Genomic DNA, 20,105 nt, shown 5'->3' on the forward strand with positions numbered 1-20,105 from the left:
CACGAGTGAGATGCTCCATATATCGTTGAAATATCCCCGGGGCGCTGGCTATACCAAAGGGATGTTTGTTGTACTGAAAAACGCAAATAGAGGTTTGATTACTACGATGCGTCGGGATTCTCCATCCAATACCAATTGAAGTTATGCATCCCTCAGATCAATTTCTGCTAACACTTTTCCACCCAATAGACAGACCATGATGTCTTCTACCGTAGGTATCAGGTACGCATCAATGATTCATTGGGCGTTGCTGGTTGTCTTAAAATCTTCACAGATGCGTAAGGTACCCTCTGGTTTTTCAACACTAACCGCTAGTGTGGCCCATTGGCTGTTGGAGACTGGAATGCCTGTGCCTCATCTTGCAGGCGCTGTAATTCCCTCTGAAACTTATCCCTGAGCGCAAATGGAACATTTCTATCCCTAAAAAATTTCGGCATTGCCATGAAAGGGGGTCCATGTGGGCTTCAAAGTCTGTGACACCAAAAGAGGGTCGGCCGGGGTGGCTGAGTGGTTCTAGACGCTACAGTCTGAAACCGCGCGACCACTACGGTCGCACGTTCGAATCCTGCCTCGGGCATGGATGTGTGTGATGTCCTTAGGTTAGTTAGGTTTAAGTAGTTCTAAGTTCTAGGGGACTGATGACCTCAGAAGTTAAGTGCCATAGTGCTCAGAGTCATTTGAACAATTTGAACCAAAAGAGGATTGTGAAAACACATAGTTGAATTTTGAAAAAAAAAAAAATCTGAGTTACAGCTTTGTTCCCAGGGAGTTGACATTGGTGGCAGAGTCATCAGTTTCTAACTCAAGTGCATTAAAAAGATCCATGCCTAAGAAACTGCTAGGTCTCAGGGCATCCTTCACCAAAATCCTGGCCATGATGTGTGACTGAAACGGTACTTGGCTGTGAAATTGTAAATCAATCTTTATAGGGTCATGGCTATGACTCCACATTTGGGCACCTAAGGGATGGAGGGGAGGTGACGTGACACTGTCCTATGATCCTCTATCGATAATGGTTACAGCAGTCTCTCTAACTATTTGCAAGTAGATGGGTATGTTATTGATTTTGACAGTCAATATGAGGCTTTCTGTAGAGTGTGGGAGCACTGATTGAATATATGACATGTATGGATACATATGGATATGTTGCTGCCCCCATGTCTGAGGGATCCATTCAGGTGCTCTCCACTGACACCTTCAAAATTGATTGACACACTTTGGCCCTCTGTCCGGATTTCCCACATGAGGTGCAATTTACTCTCTAGTAATGGTATTGGTGTTGCTGATGACTGATAAAACAATGACTGCAGGAAGGAAAGTGTTGGAGACAGTGCATGGGTGCTGTGTCTTTTGTGAGTCTGAATGGACAAGTGTCTACAACTGAGTTTGTGGACATGTCGTCTGAGTTGCAAACACTTATGAGAGATTTTATACAGTAGTCAAGGATCAAAGAGACTGTTTTAATGGCTTGATATTGGGGAGACAAATTTGTAGACATAAGTCCTTGAGTTTGAAGAGACCAGTTCTAAGGCTATCATCCAGGATATATACTAAAATCGTATCTCTAACCGAGGGAGGAGCATGTGACTGGTTGCACCCAGGGTTACTCCTCCCTCCAACCCCCTCCTCCAATACCCTCTCGCCCGTCCGGTTATTTCCTGATGCACAAAGCATCAGGTGGCAGCAACTCTTTGATATTGATGTCTGGGAAATTCCTGTCGAAACAAATGCTCTCTCTCTCTCTCTCTCTCTCTCTCTCTCTCTCTCTCTCTCAAGAGGTTACTTCCTGACCAGTAACAACACTAAACCCACTTTTGTCCTGAACAAAGTAGCATTTACTGGGTAAACCCCCGCCCTCCCCATATAATTACCTGCACTCAGTCAAATTAATTGGCTAATTATTTAAATCGATGCCTTCTGTGTTGGCCGGCAACGGCCTTGCTGCAGTGGATACACCGGTTCCCGTGAGATCACCGAAGTTAAGCGCTGTCGGGCGTGGCCGGTACTTGGATGGGTGACCATCCAGCCGCCATGCGCTGTTGCCATTTTTCGGGGTGCACTCAGTCTCGTGATGCCAATTGAGGAGCTACTCGACCGAATAGTAGCGGCTCCGGTCACAGAATACCATCATAACGACCGGGAGAGCGGTGTGCTGACCACACGCCCCTCCTATCCGCATCCTCAACTGAGGATGACACGGCGGTCGGATGGTCCCGATGGGCCACTTGTGGCCTGAAGACGGAGTGAGTGCTCTGTGTTCGCCAGTTTTTCCTTGCTTCCTACTGGTGGATACTAGGACTGGTGTATTTGGCATGGCCGGCCGCGGTGGTCTCGCGGTTCTAGGCGCGCAGTGCGGAACCGTGCGACTGCTACGGTCGCAGGTTCGAATCCTGCCTCGGGCATGGATGTGTGTGATGTCCTTAGGTTAGTTAGGTTTAAGTAGTTCTAAGTTCTAGGGGACTGATGACCACAGCAGTTGAGTCCCATAGTGCTCAGAGCCATTTTTTTGTATTTGGCATGAAATTCTGGAGCCATTCAGGATTCGATTGCGCAATTGCCCAGTTTCTAAGCTCTACTCTTTCCCCCTTCTGGATTTTCCTTGTCTTCTATTGCTGGATATTGGCATAGTTACGTCGTTTGGAGGGGAAATTCATTATGTTAGAGGCAGACGAAAATAGTAGTGAGAATTCTAGATTTCAGCTCAATTGTGATATATCCTTAAACAATTTGCAGAAGATGGGGCAGGGGTATGACTAGGGTATGCTCGCAGTACCACTATCGGAAATAATAAATTGTTTAATCGGGAATTTGACGACGTGATTCGAAGCGATGCTTTGTAAAGTGATAGTTGTAATTTCAAATTTCGACGAAAATTTATACCGTACCGGTTGTGTAACTTCCGACCACCTTCAGGTCTAGTAAGTGTGTTTTTTAAAGCGCTATAGAATTTCAAAGTTGGTTCTCTATGCTACAACAGTAAGAAGATGGATTGCAAAGAGTCTATTGCGTGATAGGGTTGTAACAAAAACAAATCTACCGTTATTTTAACATATACTACTCCACCTTTCCCCTGTTCGAAAGAGTCCACTGGAATGTACTGAGTAACACTCAGTTCCACTCACAGCAGCCGTCACAACATGAAAAGGGCGCTTTGTAAATACATACACTTAAACCACGATCGATTCCATAGTAGCTGTCACGGCTAGATGTCGGAGATCGTGGAAACTTCCGCACGCCGCCATGCGCCCTGAGAGACTGCCGCTGTCACCTCTCAGCCGTCAGCCAGTCAATTTTCATGACATAAGCGGGGAGGGGGATTATCGTCCAGTGCAGACACTCGCCATATTCAACCCTCTCAAATTCCTACGTAAAAATCGAAGAATGCTCGCAGCACACGCGATCACGAAGGTTGCCCAACACATACTGAATATTAGTTCGCTATTCACCCGTCCAGAGGGCGACACGGTTAGGTCGACTGCATCCTCGTACATGCCCGGTCAGTTCGGGAGACAGCTACCTCCGTCACGCACCCGGACACGAAGCAGTGTCATGCTAGGAAACCACCCATATAATTACAACTAAATACTACAATTGCAGCACCAATCTAGTGATATTCAACAATGATCTGACTATCGGAAATACCTCCTTTTGACGACTGTGGCTCTGGAAACATCAATTGCCCACATATTTCTATATCCTCCTTATGACTGGACATAATTTTCCACGTAAAATCCGTCATACTCTTTACGGGTATCGACGCATCGAAACAGCAATTTCCACGTCAAATCTATACACCCCTTACGACCAGACATAGTCCCATCCACATCATTTTCTTTGCACGTGTCGAAATACTGACCACAGTAACTTAACACCAAAACACGTACGCATTTCAGACAACCAGTGCAATTATCGTTTATATGCGTATAGCGTCCGAAAAAATTATGGTATGCCCACAGACGCACACCGCCTAGGTGTATCGATTCACCTAATTTCTACGAAATTATTTAACATTTAGGTTCTTCCAGCCAATCAGATTCGAGAACAGACTGCAGGTATTTTCCAGTCAGCCCTTCCGGAAGGTGCTGCATCCCGCCAAAACACTCTCAAACAAGTGATGTAAAGCACAGGCGGCCGGCACTATGTGATAACCAACAGCGATACCGCGGATGAAAGGATTGGAAGATCACCGATATGGGCTGGTGTAACGTAATAAACATCGCAGTCGATAGTGCGAAAAGAACATGCGAGGAAGTGGTAAGGGGTGCCGACGAGAGGACGTTCTGTGTATCCTTTATGTTACAACCGTATTGCTTGCCCCTTACGGTCGGATATACCCGTCAATGCGTTGAAATCACGGTTCCTCACGTCAAATCTACCCTCCCCTTACGGCTAGACATACGTAACTTTTTACAGGAATTTTATCTGATCACTTCCCACACGAGTCTGGTGATGTGTCAGAACACTAATCACAGTAACGTTACTTACCAACACCATAACATTCCCGATAAGTAGCGCGATTCTCGCTTATAGGTGGATATTGCTCGAACCATTATGGTACGTCCACACTTACAACCTATGGATACCGCTTCGTATGGCCTACCACGACTTTCCACTAGAAACCCTGCCGCTACATCGTTGTTACGAGATATTCGTAGAGGAATAAACGGAGTATTTACAATTAAAAATCCCTTGAGTCTTACGTTAATTATACATACGTTCTTGCACGATAGGCAAATTTGCCAGATCAAGAAGAACTGACACCCACAGAGAAGTCAGGGACCCTTGATAATTCTCACGAAATATCATCGCATTCTGACAGCACTGTTCCATAGTTAGAAGGCTGTCTAGGCCTCCACCCGTCACTGACTAGGTAGAGAGCTATGACAAAGATAAAAACAGGACATAAAGTTACAGGAGGAAATTCACAACCATGCAGAATCGTGGACTCCTTAAGAAAATTCATAAGCATAAAACCCACAATTTATCGATGTCAAATGACAGTTTATAAATATCCCCCTGTACTTGACCTAAGCTCCTTTATCATATTCCTATGATTACCATGTTAGAAATACGACTTTCAAGACATCGTGGACAGCATAGTCTCTCTCTCTCTCTCTCTCTCTCTCTCTCTCTCTCTCTCTCTCTCTCTCCTTCTCCCTTCGCCATTTTTGTAACATCCAACGAAATAAAACTACGCACTATAAGGACTTCGCCAACGTCACCTGGTACATAGCGCAATAAGATTTTACTGCATCTCTCTCTTCCACTACAGCAGAAATAAATACTGTCTGTATGCTGACATCGACCACATGTGGTGATCCCATTAAATATAGGTGTATTAGTCCACTGGAGTAGGTGGCTAGTGAACGAAGTTGCTTCCACGATCCCGCGAAAGGTTTGTCGCCTGTACTGGAGGAAGACCATGTCCCACCGACTATCAGTCATCGAAGGTTCTTGTTTCATGAGCAGTTTAATACAGTTTTTTGCTGTAACATATCAAAGCAGTGTATGACTATAGCTGTGTACACAACCATACATTTTGTTTCTTTACCATGACTTTGAGGTCTGTGACAGGCGTTAAACCGACATTAACACGTTTCGATCCATTGGCTCTCACAGAAAGCTGGACATCGCATGGTGTAAACTAAGCTACTCCCACAACACACAGTGTGGTTGAAATAAAAGACAGAGGCGGTGTTTCTTATTGACAAAAATGTGGAAGACATCGCAATATATGGAAACTGGAATAGTTTGCTGCATAGTGGAGCGTTTCCAAACAGCTGTCCGAAGGCAATGACCTCTACATTTAATCTCATCTTCCACAGCGACAGGATAGCAGATGTCTGCTGTTCCGTTTTCGAAGAGAACCAGAGCATTGATTCCCCATATTGGTGGTGCATATTGCACCAAGGTGTAAGATGGCTGTTTTGGTGTCCTAGGTGGTAGTCATCCTGACCTCCAAATCTTTGGGCACTGCGTCTTTCATTTTTATGACTTACAGCGCAAAACCATACGTGGACCAAAGGGGTATTCTGCAGTACTTCAACCCACAGAGCATTGATAGTATGTACTATAAATTGTCAATCCCACTTGTGGAGGAATGGAAAGATTTTCGTACACCCATGCGAGCATGTAAGTAACCTCATCCTTCCACATTTTGTCGTATTTTCATCAGTTTTACGTACTTCCCATCAATGTTCGTAATTTTATCTGGTTTTCTGTAATTTCAACACATTTCAGCCTATTATTCAAGGGTCAAATCACCAGTCTCGACGAGTTGTCACGTTAACAAAACATCTCATCTCGTCGATCTCGTGATGCTATCTGCCATTGACATTGCAGCATGGTTCTCAATTTCTGTATCATTGCCGAATCACTCCCTCCATTACTTTGCGAGGGTCATACACAGGTGGATATATCATGAACCCTGTTACATTGCCTACGTCACATGACACAAATACTGTTTCTTTGCGTAGAAAATAGCTATGAGCAGAGAGGAGGCGCAAAAACTACGTTCCTATGCTTAACCACCTTATAAATTCGGTAAGATTTTATTACGATTTGCCCTCTGCCTCTGTGATAATGCGAGTCACGAAGTATTCTCACGTTCTTAGGATAAAGTCGGGGATTGAAAGGTCTCACCGTCACCTTTGATGATTACCACCCCAACAAACGAATCATATCCGAAGCAGAACTCCGTGCTCTATTTCGAAACGAGCTGTCACTGTAGTATCCAGATTTCACCATAAGTGCTACATCACACATGATCTCTCTAGATGCATGCTTGCTGAGGAGGTAAGCACTCCTTATTGGTGTATAGTAGATACGAACCTGATAAATTTGAGAGTATTGTGGTTACATAACAGACGATTAAGAAGAAGAAACGTATGGTTCATGCATGATGGAGCTCCAGACGGAAGGATTTTGAAACAAAAAAATGGTTCAAATGGCTTTGAGCACTATGGGACTCAACTGCTGTGGTCATTAGTCCCCTAGAACTTAGAACTACTTAAACCTAACTAACCTAAGGACATCACACACATCCATGCCCGAGGCAGGATTCGAACCTGCGACCGTAGCAGTCGCACGGTTTCGGACTGCGCGCCTAGAACCGCGAGACCACCGCGGCCGGCGATTTTGAAACATGTTACGTATATCACTTGTGTTATCAATTCTGTTGTATTGCTGCAGTGTTTCGATCCCATAAAAAGAAAGAAGTGGGAATATAAAAATGATCACAGAACATGAACACAAACTCCAAATGCTATACGGTTCTGCACTTAAGCATGCTATAGTGTTAAAGCAGTGTGATTTCCGATGTGTTAGTCACAGCGAATGAAATGATGTTAATGCTCCAATGCGGGAAATATGTTTTCAAAACCTGCCATACATTCACCCTTCAAATTTTCTATCCCGCTCAGTATGGCGAGAAACTTTAATGGTATCTTCTACACTAACTTCTACACCAAAGGAAAAGAAACATAGATTCTTCGTGATACATGCGCAATAATACTTTCCAGAAGTGTATAGCGGCTACTGTTCACATCCGATTATGGTTTGGAAATTATGCTGTGTTCGCATTAGTCCTATAAAGTGATCTTCAGCAACGGAAAATCCAAGAGACAAGAATTAGACAAACTCGTAGCAGCGGTGTTTGACATATGAAATAACACGCCATGCTGCATTAACTCCGTGAACAGAACATAATCTCTTCTACACACAACACCTGTCAAGCAAATGTAAACAGAGGGACTGAAATACCTCACAAATTCCTGTCACTAACTTGGAATCACTGTAGTTATGAAGTTGAAGACTCGCTTATGTCCGAGATGTGGCAATGGAATGGAATACTTTGCATTCATCTATGTTCGCGTAGAGGAGGGTGCGGAAACAGGTTTTACATCGGTTTGGTGGCTATGAGTCATCACACATCCGTTGGAAGTCCTTGGCTGACTGTGGTACGGAGAGGTTCGGTATTAACGATTGCACATAGATAGCGCTCTAAGTCACACACAGAACATGCTATTGTATACGAGTCGAACGCACATCATATCACACAATTGATACACCCTGTGAGAACAACAGAAAAAAATTAATTGTGTGACAAATAACCTGCCACAATATCTCCCTCTTTCTAGAATACATCATCAGTCAACAATTAAATTATACCTTGTTACAACCCCTCTCAACAGGTTCTTCCATCTACTTTCTTACTCCTTTGACCCAGACCTATGTCAATTTAGAGGCAGATGGTTCTCTTTTTCAGTGTCAAAGACAGCAGTCAACTTGTATGTATCCCTATTACCTCAATAAACATACAGCAGAATTTTGTTAAAAAACATCCAGCAACTCTTCTCTCGGGTATTCATTAGCCAACACCGCATCGTTGTGATTGGTAGAGAGTACAGAGAAGCACATTGTAAATACAGTTTGTTAGAGTTTTAAAAAAGGAAACAGCCTTGCACGGGGTCAATCAGTGATCCATTCGATGTTTGTAATCTCCAAGCTGGTAATACAGTGCTCTCTAGCTAGGGGTTCCTTATAAAAATCTATAAAGTTGTTGCCGATAACTTTGATGTCACACTTGGGCTTGTGATCCGACAAATATACATTTATTACTTTACATTTGGTGGTCATACACGTTAAACAGTCTATTCCAGCCGTCTTATAGTTGTCCACCAAAAGTGCCTGCTTCCCTGGTTCCCGGTGTTTCCACGTCAATTTCTCGCATTCCTCTCGCTGTCACATACTCGTTCCCAACTATAAGTGATTTTTAATTGTAATTACGCCGTTTATTCCTTAACGAATATGTTGTAATAACGATGTAGCGCCAGGGTTTTGCTACTGGAAAGCCTTGATGGACTGTACGAAACGGTATCCAGCTGGTGTAAGTGTGGACATACCATAATGGTTCGGGCACTGTGCATCTATAAGTGATAATCGCGCTACTTGTCGGGAATGTTATGGTGTTGGTACGTAACATTACTGTGATTAGTGTTCTGACACAATACCAGACTTGTGTGGGAAGTGATAAGATAAAATTCCTGTAAAATATTACGTATGTGTAGACGTGAGGGTAGATTTGACGTGAGGAATTGTGATTTCAACGCATTGACGGGTATATCCGACCGTAAGGGGCAGGCAATACGGTTGTAACATAATGTGTACACAGAACGTCCTCTCATCGGCTCCCCTTACCAGTTCCTCGCATGTTCTTTTCGCACTATCGACTGCGATCTGCGATGTTTATTACACTGTTTAAAGTGAATGGTGTAAATAGCGTAAACAGTATTTTATCCATTGGTAGTCAAAATCTTACTTTTGACAGAAAGTTGGATCTGAAAGGTTAGGACCACCAAGACCTGATTTAAACATTGTACAATCTCAAAATACGTCCAAAAGCAAACGTAGTTTTACCAGAGGATTTACTCCTTCTTTATATAAACATATGGACTATGTCTGTGGATGTGAAATAAGAAATGCTTTCTTCTGTTACGTGTGTCTGGTAATGAATATTGCAGAATGTGCTTGGACCACAGATCGGATAACAGAAATTAAACACTTAGCTCACAAGGTTTATTTATTATTCAATATGAATTAAAAGGGGAAGTATATGAAATATTTATAAATTTCATAACACCCAAAGGTCATACAGCTGTGGCAGAAGTAGTGAAGGGTTCAACAAACTTAACAGATTAAAGATTGACATGTCACCAGAAAAACTGATAGTTCAGAGCTATGACGGAGCTTCAGTTATGAGTGGCAGGCACAATGGGGTGAAGGCAAGAGTAAAAGGAGTGTATGAAAGAGCAAATTTTGTACACTGTTATGCCCACCAACTCAACCTCACTGTAGAGCACTGTGCAACACAACGAACTTCGAATATTTTTAGTAATTTTCATGGACACTCTACTTTCTTCTCAAAATCAGTGAAAAAAAACTATCATATTGGAAAATGTTGTGAAGACATATATTTCAAGAAATGCGGTGTGTGAACGCCGTACTCAAATATAAGAAAGAAACAGCTGAGTTACTTGTTTTGTGAGTGCTTTGGGGTCACTCAGGGTGATGATAGCAATGTTTACTCAACAACCAGAAAAACAGCTGGACTTCAGAAACTTCTCAGAAACGACCAAGAATTTCTCTTTCGGCTTGAGTTTTTCCATACGGTCCTGCCTCATTCCGACAGTTTGTTTAATCAGCTGCAAAGTAGAGATTTCGATAGTGTGAAAGTTCTTAAGAACGTCTCTGATTTCATGTCATCGATACAAGTGATGAGAAATTCTCTCGATCTCGATCATCACTGGGGTAACGGGAATGGAAATGAAGATATAGCCAGCTGAAAACGTTTCCCTTTTGTAGGCTCACGTAGAACTGTTGTGAAGAAAGTCTGTGACCTTGTTATGGCAATCACTTGATATCGGCTTTATTATTCCAGCCATGTTTATTTCCAAAACACAAGTTAACAAAAAATGGTTCAAATGGCTCTGAGCACTATGGGACTCAACATCTGAGGTCATCAGTCCCCTAGAACTTAGAACTACTTAAACCTAACCAACCTAAGGACATCACACACATCCATGCCCGAGGCAGGATTCGAACCTGCGACCGTAGCAGTCACGCGGTTCCGGACTGAAGTGCCTAGAACCGCACGGCCACCACGGCCGGCTCACAAGCTGACAAAGAATTTTAGACAACAGGTAAATTATTTGGCCTGAATGAAAATGAACAGTGACAGAAACTGACAGTCATATACAGGAGAAATGATATCCAAACAGCAAACGGTCCTTTAACACTTCTGCATTCTATCTTTGAGAATAATTTAGAAGCTGCTTTACTGGAATCAATAAAACTATTACGAATAATTTGTATAATACCAAAGACAACAGTGGAGGGCAAGAGATGTTTCTCCACACTGAAAAGACTAAAGACTTCACTAAAATACAATCAAAGAAGAGAGACAGAGTGCGAAACCTATATGAAAAAACACTTGATTTTGCATAATTTTAATGACCTTGTAATTTACTACTTTGCTGAAGGGAAGGAGAGAAGAATGGTATTTGTTTACAAACCTATTAAGGTAAGAACATTGTTCTCATTTTATTCCATAAATTACTGCCTTGCCTGCAGAAAATATTAAAAAGTATGTATTTGTGCATATATTTTTTATATTTTGCTATCAGAGTAAGAAGTTGTGTTAGATAAAGGTTTAAATCACGTCACTTGCTAATACACTAAATGCTACATTTTCACCGTTCAAGCAACTTTATGAAGAGACAAATTGTTTCATGTTATTATTTGGCCAGATATGCCACCCATTTTAATCTAAAGCCCACTGGCCGCCATTGGGTTCAACATGGCGAGTGTTTGTGCTGGACGATTATTCCTGCCCCCCCCCCCCCCCTGCATTTAAATTGACCGGTTGACGGCTGGGAGGTCACACCACTATCTCAGACATCTAGCCATGTGTTGTGTACACAGTTCCGCATAGTCAGTGCGTACACAACTTTCCCACTAGAGCGCGCCCCACTAAGCACAACAGCGCAGGCGCAGCGCTCCTCCGTCTCCGCACTACGAGATGGCACTGCCTTAGAGACGGACCAAATTCTGCTTCCACCAATCCGTGTATTAACATGTAACGCAGCCAATGGGATTGCTGCTAACATAAAACCTTTTCTCCTCACGGATCATACTCACGAGGTATTATAACGAGTGTACAGACCTCCAATTAGGACACCTCTGTCCCTCCCCTCGCTCCTGGTTTCCAGTACTTGGACAACATTGCACACACGGAACTCAATGCCCCTATCACTACACAGGATCTCATTGATACACTCTGCACAAAACGCAACACTGCTCCTGGTCACGATCGTGTCACCTACCGTCACCTTCGTGAAGCTCCTGTCTCCTTCCTCTCCACCCTGGCCAGGCTCTACAATGTAGTCCTGTCAACCGGTTACTACCCCGACCTGTGGAAAACCTCCCGTATCCTCATGTTCCTTAAACCTGGCAAACCGCCGTCCGCCGTCTCCTCCTACCGTCCCATCAGCCTTACCTCAGTCTTCAGCAAGGTCCTGGAATCTATCCTCACCTGACGCATCCACCAGCATCTCCGCCAGCACCGCCTCCTTCCCGTTACCCAAGGTGACTTTCGGCCGTCCTTCTCTTCCGACGACCTTCTCCTTCACCTCACTCATCTCCTTTCCGAACAGCTTAATTCCCGCCGCTCCGCAATCTTCCTCTCCCTGGACCTCGAACATGCTTATGACCGTGTATGGCATTCCGGTCTCCTCTTCAAGCTCCAAACCTTCACCCTTCCTATTAACTATGTCCGTCTGATCGGCTCCTTTCTCTCCCGCCGTCCTTCCTATGTCACCATCCATAACACAGATTCCTACACCTTTTTCCCCTCTGCCGGTGTGCCCCAAGGCTCCGTCCTCTCCCCCCTTCTGTACCTTTTATACACGGCGGACATGCCGCCGCCGCCAGCCCCCATCCACCTTCTCCAGTTTGCCGATGACACCGCCTTCCTTGCCCTTGCCCCCACCCTACAGCGCTCCCAACACCTTCTCCAATCCCATCTTGACCGGTTCACCGCTTGGTGCAACCAGTGGTTGCTCAAGGTCAATCCCTCCAAAACCCAGGCGATCATTGTAGGCAAAACCACCCCTTCCTTCCGCCTCCTTGATTTCTGTCTCACCATCTATGGCCGTCCTATCGCCCTCACTCCCACCCTTAAGTACCTTGGCGTCACCCTCGACCGCCGCCTCTCCTGGACTCCCCACCTCCGGACAATCCAAGCCAAGGCACGATCCCGACTCAGTCTCCTCAAGCTCCTCTCCGGCCGTACGTGGGGTCTGGACCCCTCCTCCATCCTCCACACCTATAAATCCCTCATCTGCCCTATCCTTCGTTATGCCCATCTGGCTTGGATCTCCGCCCCGCCTACCTTTTATAAATCCCTCCAAATCCTTGAACGTCATGCTCTCCGCCTCGCCTATTGCATCCGTCTCCCCTCCCCCACGCGGATCCTGTACCATCTCATCCCCTTCCCCCACCTCCTCCTTTTCCTTGAAAGGATTCGGATCCTGTACACCTCCCGCAACCTCAATCCTCCTCACCCGCTCGTCTCCCCGATCCTCTCCCACCCCCGCCCGCTGCCGCGCCTGTATTTGCACGTCCCACCCGGTCTCCATCTCTCCACCCTCCTTACCCTCTCCCAAGGTGACTTCCGCCAGCTCCCCCTCCCTGATGATGCCCTCCTCCCCTCCATCTACCCCTCCTACCAACTTTGATCCTCCCACCCTCCTCCTGTGCTTGCTCCTCTGGGCGCCCTCCCTCCCTTCTCTCCCTTTTCCCTCCCTCCTCCATTTCTCCTCCCTCCTCCCCTGGGCTTCCCCACCCCTGTCCCTCTCCTCCTGCCCCCATCTCCTCAGCCATTGGCATCCTTTTTCTCCCCTCTCCCCCACCTCACCCCTGTTCCCCTCTTGGCAGGTCCGCAGACTCGCACACGCTCAGTGGACATTCGCGCGCCGGAGATCACCGCCGTCAGTGTTTCGTGTGTGCCGTCATGTTTAGTGTTCAGTGTTCACCGTCACACTCCATCGTTCACCAGTGCCATCGTCTTCTTCAGTGTTTGTGCGTCGTGTCAACAGTTCGTAGTGTGGATTGTCATCGAGTGTGAACGGCTTCATGTTTTTTTATGTTCATGTGTCTACTGTTTTTTCCCGCCGTTTTTCCAAGTGATGTATCTTCTCTGTTTATATCATTGTACTCTCTTCGGCTGAAGAGCGGCGTATTGTGCTGCTGCCAGCCTACCTGTTCCACAGGTTTTAAAATCACAATAAAGAAAAAAAACAAAAAAAACTCCAATTAGTCAGTCTGCATTAGTCTGTACGATCTGCATTTATCTGCACCTATCTGTACCAGTCTACATTAGTCTGTACCAGTCTATAGTCAAGTTTCAGTCTGCGCCTAATAAGATTACCGTATTCCTGTACATAGCCATGAAGATAAATGAATAGACACTTTGTCAAGTATCAGAGATATGTGAGAATAAGAGTAATGTACCAAGACCAAAGGAACTTCAGATTGTCAATTGTAAACAGCATCCAGAATCAAGTTACGTAATGTCTATGCTTTTTATTATTTTAATAAATGTGTGTGAAAATTAATCAAGTTCTGTTTAAAGTTGGTCACCGTCAATCTGCTACTCTAAGCATGCGAGTGGCATTTTTATCGTCCGACCTAACGGCAGAAGATAAACATGCCACGATAACACCACGAGACATATTGCTGACACTCGCCTACTTCGTTAGAGCGACAAGTCAAATAATCTGATGGTGTGTGTACCGAAGGTCTTACAGTACGCACACCACACCATGAGAGCTACTACAGAATAGATTGTGGTTTAAGTATATGGGTGTACTAGGTGCCCTGCCTACGTGGTGACAGCTGCTATATGTGGCGCTGAGTGCTTCTCAGTGCATCCCAGTGGACTCTGTCTTACAGAGGAATCGTGGAGTAGAATTTGTTTAAATAATGGTGGATTTGTTGTTGTTACTATCCTATCACACAGTAGACCCTTCTCCCTCCTTCTTCCTGGTGCAGCAGAGAGAAATAACTTGGGAAATGTATAGTGCAAAATACACTTAGTGACATGTAGGTGGTCAGATTTCCACAACTGTGACAGTATAAAATCCTGTCGAAACCTAAAATGAAAACTATCATTTTATACAGCACGACTTCCAATCGCGACATGAAATTCCCAATTGAACAATTTATTGTTTCCTATAGAGCTACTGCGAGCACACCCCTGTCAAATTCCTGCCCCATCTTCTGCAAATTGCTTAAGGATGTAGCGCAACTGAGCTGAAATTTTTAATTCTCACTACCATTTTCATTCACCTCCAACATAATGGATTTCTATATGAAGATGGTATCTGTACTTTCGGACATGTCCGAAAGAACAGATACCGTTTGTGATCTTTCAGCTCTCGAAGAATGAAATTACAATGAAATCCAGACCATTAGCTGCTTACAAGCGTTGATAAATATCAATGCGGACAGTTGAAAATGTGAGGCATGACCTGGACTCGAACCTGTGAGATCCCGGGTTAGAGTCCCAAATAGACCTAGAATTTCCCACCAAATATGCCAGTCCTAGTATCCACCAATAGCCAGCAGGAAAAAACTGCCCCAAACAGGGGGTATCGATTTAATTAATTGTTGTTGTTGTTGTGGTCTTCAGTCCTGAGACTGGTTTGATGCAGCTCTCCATGCTACTCTATCCTGTGCAAGCTTCTTCATCTCCCAGTACCTACTGCAACCTACATCCTTCTGAATCTGCTTGGCGTACTCATTTCTTGGTCTCCCTCTATGATTTTTACCCTCTACGCTGCCCTCCAATACGAAATTGGTGATCCCTTGATGCCTCATAACGTGTCCTACCAACTGATCCCTTCTTCTAGTCAAGTTGTGCCACAAACTTCTCTTCTCCCCAATCCTATTCAACACCTCCTCATTGGTTATGTGATCTACCCATCTAATCTTCAGCATTCTTCTGTAGCACCACATTTCGAAAGCTTCTATTCTCTTCTTGTCTAAACTATTTATTGTCCATGTTTCACTTCCATACATGGCTACACTCCATACAAATACTTTCAGAAACGACTTCCTGACACTTAAATCTATACTCGATGTTAACAAATTTCTCTTCTTCAGAAACGCTTTTCTTGCCATTGCCAGTGTACATTTTATATCCTCTCTACTTTGACCATCATCAGTTATTTTGCTCCCTAAATAGCAAAACTCCTTTACTACTTTAAGTGTCTCATTTCCTAATCTAATACCCTCAGCATCACCCGACTTAATTCGACTACATTCCATTATCCTCGTTTTGCTTTTGTTGATGTTCATCTTATATCCTCCTTTCAGGACAGTATCCATTCCGTTCAACTGCTCTTCCAAGTCCTTTGCTGTCTCTGACAGAATTACAATGTCATCGGCGAAACTCAAAGTTTTTACTTCTTCTCCATGGATTTTAATACCTACTCCGAATTTTTCTTTTGTTTCCTTCACTGCTTGCTCAATATACAGATTGAATAACATCGGGGAGAGGCAACAACCCTGTCTCACTCCCTTCCCAACCACTGCTTCCCTTTCATGCCCCTCAACTCTTATAACTGCCATTTGGTTTCTATACAAATTGTAAATAGCCTTTCGCTCCCTTTATTTTACCGATGCCACCTTCAGAATTTGAAAGATAGTATTCCAGTCAACATTTTCAAAAGCTTTCTCTAAGTCTACAAATGCTAGAAACGTAGGTTTGCCTTTCCTTAACCTAGCTTCTAAGATAAGTCGTAGGGTCAGTATTGCCTCACGTGTTCCAATATTTCTACGGAATCCAAACTGATCTTCCCTTTAGTGTTACAAGGCCAGATCAGTCAATCATCCAGACTGTTGCCCCTGCAACTACTGAAAAGGCTACTGCCTCTCTTCAGGTTTAATTAATCAATTAATTTGACTGAGTGGGGGTAGTGCAAACAACCAATTTCCATGACATCTGCAGCCCTACATTTTGGGGAGGACTGGGGATTATGAAGTATCCACTCCTTAGCTCAGGACAAAAGAGGGGTTAAAGCGGTTACCAGTGGCATATGACAGTCACTTGCTGGTCAAGAAGTAACGTCTTAAAAGGGAGAGTATTTTACAAGATCTGCATCCTCCAAATTAAATAAACGGCAGAGAATGATAAGATTTTCCTGCAAAATAAAGAGTTCCAACTGTGTGAATTGCTATGTACACTAATGTTTATAAATAAACAATATGTTATTATACACTCTGCAGTGTAGCTGAATTTCCTGTCATGGGGTCCTTACAGTCCACCAGCTGAGTACTTCCTGAGAGAGGTGGGGAGAGAAGGGGTAAGGGGTGGGGGTCTGATGTCCAGTGGTGGTGGCAAGGTACACAAGCTCAGTCATTCCCTGCAAGTCATGGTTAGCAATATTCCAACAAGAAAAAAATGGCTTTGAGGACTATGGGACTTAACATCTCAGGTCATCAGTCCCCTAGAACTTAGAACTACTTAAACCTAACTAACCTAAGGACATCACACACATCCACGCCTGAGGCAGGATTCGAACCTGCGACCATAGCGGTCGCATGGTTCCAGACTGAAGCGCCTAGAACCACTCGGCCACCAGCGGCCGGCTTTCCAACAAGACAACACCTCTAATCTGCAGTAATGTAATTACATAATTTGGACATGTAATTGCTGGACATGAGTTTTTCCCTCAGAATAAAGAGCTCCAGCTCCTGGAAATTGATTTTTATAAACAAACAGTACATCTTTTGCTACGTAATTGACAATGATTTTAATTTCGTGTCCTGAGATCCATCCGCTCCAGGACAGATTAAGTCTTTTTCCCACCTATCTCCAGATGGGGAGAGGGTAGGGGAATGGGGAAGAAGAGGGGAGGGCTGGGTTGATTACCCACAGGGAGAAGGGTTAATTAATTGAGTGATTTAACTAATTAGTCAATTGATTTGGCATCAGAGTGGTAGGGGAGGAGGGGGATGGGGAGGGGTGAGGCGTTTCCCAGAAGGATGGATTATCCCCAGGGGGTGATAAATCGGTCCCCAGGGGATCATAAATCAATTAACAGAATGACAGGTTTGCCGCTGAATGTATACTTGTCCCTGATATATGCACGTCACATTCACAAAATGCACTTGTATTTCCTTTACCCTACTAGTCACATGCCAGAGAATAATCCCTCCATCTTTTACTGCAGCAGTCATTCGGAACACAAGTCATGTCAGTTGGCATAATTTTCCACAAATGCTATAACTGCATAGCAGCATCTGTCATTCTTGCCTGACTCCACCTTATCATGCTACACATCAGCTACTGCATCCTTGCACAACTGAGATGTAATATGTGTGAAATAAACTGTGGCTTCAAGAGCCAGAAATTTTACAAGGTGTACCACGTTATTTGATATTTACACAATATTGTATCTACATCTACATCCACATCTACATACATACTTCACAAGCTATAGTATTGCCTCAAATTGTTTAAATAAAGACTGCCTGCGAAATAGAGAGTTACGTCCATCCTATCCAGCTGCCCAGCACAGGCTGAGTCCTTTTCCCGCCATTTCCCCCACCCCCACCCCGCCGCATACCGCCATCTTGGATTATGTCATGGGAGGGATGACAGCACCCTCTGGTGGCAGTAGTGTATACCAGGTCAGTTGGACTCCAGAACTCATGGTGAACACATTGGATGGAGCTACTGGCTCAAATTGTTTAAATAAACACTGCATGCAAAATAAAGACATAAATTCATACTATCCAGCAGCCCAGCACAGGCTGAGTCCTTTTCCCACAAATTCCTAGGAAGAGGTGGTGGTCGGATGACTTAGGTTAGTGGAGGTAGCCCAAGAGACCTATTTTCCCACAATTTTCTTAGGTTAGTGGAGGTAGCAATGGTGTGTTGCATTGTCCAACTGGAATGTGAACTTCCCGCCATTTTCTGGTGGAGAGGAGGGGGAGGGGGAGGGGAGGGGGTTAGGTTAGTGGAGGTAGCCAGATTGACCTACCTCCCTGACAAAATTTGAACTTCCCACCATGACATCATTGCAACATTGCCACATCTATCGCCGCCATCTTGGATTCACCATCTTCAATAAATTTGGAAACAATGCAATGTGGGGTGGTGCTCTCTTTGTCCCACTACTATAGTTCAATTCTTTTATCTTGGCGGCTCGCGCATGCCCGCCCAGACGCAGGAGATTGCTGCGTTGCCAGTTGCACACGACGCACGCGCCAATAGAAGCAGCGCCATAGTATAGCATAGTATGCAAGCTTACGTTTAGGGGGGAGCGTGCAGTTCATGACATGAAGTAAAGCCTCCACGGCCGCATTAACCCTTTCGCTGCTACAAAGACGTGCTCCCTGCATTCCGCGCTGTGCGCGATTTTGTCACTGCACTGCTCGCCTGTGCAGACACATCGTGTTCCGACTGCTTTGACACTCTTATCATTCGATTCCACAAAAACTATTTGGCCCAAAAATTAGAGTTTTACATGTCTTCTTGACTAATACCTTCCCCCCACAAATGACTTAATTTTGTTTCGATGTTCAACGCATTTATTATGCCGCATTAAATATAGTAAACCATTGCACGAAATTTTGAAGAGTTTGCAGAGGTAAAAGTCCATATAGTATACTTTCCATATGGTCGATTTTAGTTGCCACAATGTTGAGAATGAAATGTGGACAAGATACCTAAATTTCATATAAAATTACTACATGTAATGCTGCATAATAACTGCGTTGAACATCGAAACAAAATAAAGTCATTTATGGGGGGAAGGTATCAGTCAAGAAGACGTGTAAAAATCAAATTTTTGGGCCAAATAGTTTTTGTGAAATCGAATGATAAGTGTGTCAAAGCAGTGGGAACATCATGTATCTGCACAGGCGAGCAGTGCAGTGATGACAAAATTGCGCCCAGCGCGGAATGCGGGGAGCACGTGTCTGCAGCAGCGAAAGGGTTAATGAAGAGACAAAGCACTAGAAATTTCAAAATAATTGCATTCAAACGGATATAATTCGTAAAGTAAGGCACTTCGATATTGTTTTTAAATAATGAAAATATTAAGCAGCACACAAGGTTTGAACTCATAACCTTTCACTTGGAAGCCCAACACGTTAACCGTTACGCTAACGCAGCTCGTCCGACTATAGAATGCCTTGAGGACTATAACACGTCACGCAAAATACTGACAAACACTGTTGGTATGACTATGAATTACTCACGCTTCGTCGAAGTACAATAGGAAATAATCAATTACCGCTGTTCTTTATTGCGAAAAGCGGTTCCTGAGATTGATACAAACACCTTTCCTTGCTATCGCCTGAATTAGGAGTCTTATTGCTTGTTTGGTTTAATTAATAGAATATGAAGCAATTGGTATAAAGAATGCTTTTTCCAAACTTTCTATAAAAGAAAGTCTGCTATCAAGACATTGCTTTTGTTCTATTACTTTATTTATGACTGAACGTTTCTAAAACTGAAGACACTCGTCCATGCT

At 44.1% G+C, this 20,105-nt stretch overlaps 1 protein-coding gene and 1 pseudogene across 1 annotated transcript in view; both read left to right on the top strand.

The window, feature by feature from the left end:
* The window catches only part of LOC126249722 (MAM and LDL-receptor class A domain-containing protein 1-like), a 426,827-nt gene that overhangs the window by 138,947 nt on the left and 267,775 nt on the right, over nt 1-20,105 (top strand). The gene's annotated exons all lie outside the window — the stretch shown is intronic.
* LOC126249943 (5S ribosomal RNA) lies at nt 1,929-2,045 on the top strand (annotated as a pseudogene).

Source organism: Schistocerca nitens, chromosome 3, assembly GCF_023898315.1.
Source record: "Schistocerca nitens isolate TAMUIC-IGC-003100 chromosome 3, iqSchNite1.1, whole genome shotgun sequence".
Lineage (NCBI taxonomy): Eukaryota > Metazoa > Arthropoda > Insecta > Orthoptera > Acrididae > Schistocerca > Schistocerca nitens.